Here is a 4,218-nt window from a genome sequence, read left to right on the forward strand (position 1 = left end):
AAAATTGCAAAAAGCTGAATAATTCAAAAAGTTGAAAGATTACAAATATGAAGTTATATCACCCCTCTCCTGAAAGAGCTGAACATTTTGATATTCGAACGGTTTCTGTAGCTTAAAAGAATTCCAGCAGTAGTGATATTTGTTGTAGTAGTAGTAGAAGTATTATTCGCAGTATAATTATGAGTAGCATTTGAATAAGTACTAGTTGTAGCAGTAGTGATATTTGTAGTAGCAGTAGTAGTAGAAGTTGTCGTCGAAGTATTTGGAATTAGAAGAAGTAGTAGAAGTAGTTGTATCAGCAGTCGTACTAATAGCTGTAGTAGTATTAGTACTGGTTATTAGTACTGGTAGTAGCAGGAATAGCAGTATCAGCAGTTGTGGTATCAGTAATAATAGTAGTGGTAGTGGTAGTAATAGCAGTAGTGGTAGTAATAATATTTATGGTAGCAGTAATAGCAGTAGCAGTAGTAGTAATAGTAGCAACAGCAAAAGTTGTAGTAGTAGTGGTAATACTAGAAATATTAGCAGTAGTAGTAGTTGTCGCAGTATTAGTAAGAGCATTCATTATTTCAACAAAAAAAGCCTAATTTTGAGCGAAACGTTTAAATACAGTTAATCCATGAGGCTTTTATTTTGAAAGGGTGGGACTGGGTGGGGGAGGGAGGGGAGAGGAGACATAATCATCATGTTTGACACATAAACAGAGGTTATTAAATGACAGGCTTCATCACAAGCAGTTCAGTTAGAATTCACTCTCTGGGGCTTTTATTTTGAAATGGGGTGTGGGGTGTGGGGGAGAAGGGGAGAGGAGACAGAATCATAATGTTAGATAAACACAAACCGGTTATTAAATGACAGGCTCATCACAAGCATTTCAGTTAGGATTCATTCTGTGGGGCTTTTATTTTAAAATGGCGTGTGTGTGGGGGGGGGAGGAGGAGGTGGGAAAGACCTCTAAAGATCCCTAAGACCTGAATGACTGTATGAGAGACACAGAGAGATAGAGGGAGAGGAGTGAAAAGTCATTTCAACAAAAAAGCCAAATTTTGAGCTTGTTTCAATACAGTTAATCCATGGGGCTTTTATTTTGAAAGGGTGGTGCTGGGTGGGGGGAAGAGGGGGAGAGGAGACATAATCATCATGTTTGACACACAAACAGAGGTTATTAAATGCCTGGCTTCATCACAAGCATTTTAATTAGAATTCACTCTTTGGGGCTTTTATTTTGAAATGGGGTGTGTGTGTGTGGGGGGGGGGGGTCCTCTAAAAGTATCTAAGACCTGAATGACTGTATGAGAGAGAGACATAGACAGAGAGTGAAGAAAGAATTAGTGTGAGAGAGAGCGAGAGAGAAGAAAGAATTTGTGAGAGAGAGAGAGAGCGAGCGAGAGAGAGGCTCTGATATCTCTGGCAAACTTTCTCATTTGGAGATTGTCCAATGTTTTATCTTTTACAGCTTACATGACTGTTGTCCTGCTCTGCCATGTCTTTCCTCGTCTCTCCCTCTTGTGTCGCGGTGTGTGTAAATGTCACTTGAATCAGGAAACTTATCAGAATACTCATGTCTGATTGGCCGAGATGCAACACGTAACAGCTGCAACAAATCATGTGTGTGCGGCTTTTATTTAAAAATGGGGTGTGTGTGGGGGGGGGGGTGGAGGAGCGGGGAAAGATCCCTAAGACCTGAATGACTGTATGAGAGACACAGAGAGAGAGGGAGAGGAGTGTATGTGCGTTTGAGTCTGTGTGTTTATCAACATCACTAATTGGCTCAATCGCAAACACCTGTGTGCCTGAAGCCATTTCATGGAGATAAAACAGGGAAACACCTCTCAAACAAATCCTCAAAACTCCCATAACCGTAGCTCCTATTGCTCCGATATTAATAATTGAGGGGAAGGATGAGTTGAAGAACAGATCCTGTAAAAATTGTGTCTGTAGTGTAAAAAATGTGGCTTAACTGGCGATCTAGAAATGGGGTACCGTGTTCTGTGGAAGATGTTTTTGAAGCAAAATTTAACATTGGTCTCTATGGAGCAGAAAGTTGGTTTTCCTCTCAATTAACGGCTTCCTTGTCAAATGTGGAAATCTGTGGAATTCCACAGTCATTTTTCTACGACAAGGACAATATTAGCTACTTCTACATCCAGAAATTATGCATGAAGAGTGAAGATTGTGGACACAGTGGCAAAATGTTTTTTTCACAAGAATCTCAAGCTGCCCTTCACTCTAGCGGTGACATCACGCACTCTAAGCTGTGCAATACACACCCATTATAAAGTCAGAAAAGGGCTTAAAAATCATAAAAGTTAAATTGCTGCAGTTCAAAAAGTTTAAAAGATATCAAAAAGTTGAATCATGTTGGCAATAGTTGAGGGTTTTCTCAACATTTGAAAGTTGAAATGGTGTCTGTAGCTGAAAGTATGAGGAAGTTGAAGGATTTGAAAGTTGAAGAACTTTAAGAGGATTTGAAAATCTTCTCCATAGAAACCCATTCAAAAAAAGTTGATAAAAGCTTAATAATTCAAAAAGTTTAAAGGTTAGAAATAGAAAAAGTCATAGCAGACATGAGCTGAAGGAGCTGAACATTTTGATAGTTGAACGGTTTCTGTAGCTTAAAAAATGAAGAAGAAGCGTTGCGACGAAACGGGGGACGGAAGAAATAGTGGAATAAAGAAACAGGATAACAATAGTTGGAATGCTTAACAGCATTCCAACAATTAAATGTGATGCAATCTGCCTCTGAGCCTGTGCGTGTGTCCTCGCATCCGTATTGCTCTTTAAAAGTGACGCCTTGTGTCACTGAAAGTTATTGAAACTTTGTTGCAGTGTTTCAGGGCGTTTTCACACCTTCAGTTCGTTTCCTTTGTTCTGATTCGGGGATTAATATGATACAATGTTGCACTTGCTCCTTTGTTCGGTTTGTGTTCACACTGCAACATTTAACAGCGGACTACATCTTGTAAACAAATGCCACGCGCGAGCAAACTCTTCTCTCATTGGTCCGATTCTTATGCGGCTATAAAGGCTTAAAGGGTTCTGTTGCTTTTTTATTTTTTATTAAAGGGGGGGGGGGTGCGCGAACCTGGTCGGGATGTAGAAGGGGGTGCGCGGCCTAAAAGGTTTGGGAACCGCTGCTGTAATTCATTAACACATTGTATTTTCAGATGTTACGTACGAGGCATGAATGAAATTGAAATTTCAAGTCACGCAAGTGAAAATGAGAATCTAAGAAATGAAATAGTTCAAAGTTTAAATATAAGGACAATGTATGAACACAATATTGGTGCTATACATATAAAATGTATACAAATGTATATTTACAAGTTTGATATTCTGCATGCCTCTGCCTGAGCCTTATCGAAATCATTACAATCTTACTTTTTGTTTTTGATTGGATTTTATAACCTTTCATGCAATGCGGGTACATTTGTGATATTTGACCAATAAAGTATTTTGATCACACTTGTAATGCCTTGTGACTTGTCATAGTTATAATTGTAATGGTAAAAATATGCATTTGAACTTTGTGTCCTCGATCTGAACTCGCAGTGAACTCGAAAACGTGCGTGTCATCTATTAAGGAAAATGGCTACTGGAAAAGTAACAAAACTACTTGCAAAGTGGCAAGAACAACTTGTTCCTTACATCGAGTAAAGAAAGTGCAGACTAAGCAGTAATCAGAACTTGTGGTTGAAACACATCATGTTACCTTGAATGTATCGAAGCTGTGAAAAGTCAGCTGGATGCAGCAGACAAGCCCTCGTGGGTGCTGCACTTTTGAGAAATAACTTGTTGCTGTATAAATAAAGGGGCTTGTGTGTTACAAATTTTGAAGCATTCACACAGTCTACTTGCAAGAGAATAAATGGAAAAACACAACATTGAATCTTCTGAAGACTCAATTATTGATTTGTGAACAAAAACTCTCTTCCGATTAACATAGAAATCTTCCACAACATAATACATAAAGCATCCTGAATGACAGCATTTCTTATGACTGCTGATGATTGTGTTGAAATGAGTAAGCTTCAAACACACAACAGCCGTAATATCGTCACACTGTTACACAGCAGAATGAGAAATGGTTACACCCTCCCTGTTGATGCTGTTAAAAGTATTTGGTTAGTAGGCTTAAAGCAATATTCACACTTAAAATCTCTTGTTGGCGAGTGAAATAGTGACGCTGCATGTTTTTTTCCCTCGGTACAGGACAAA

The sequence above is a fragment of the Melanostigma gelatinosum genome (genome assembly GCF_949748355.1).
Source record: "Melanostigma gelatinosum genome assembly, chromosome: 2".
NCBI lineage: Eukaryota > Metazoa > Chordata > Actinopteri > Perciformes > Zoarcidae > Melanostigma > Melanostigma gelatinosum.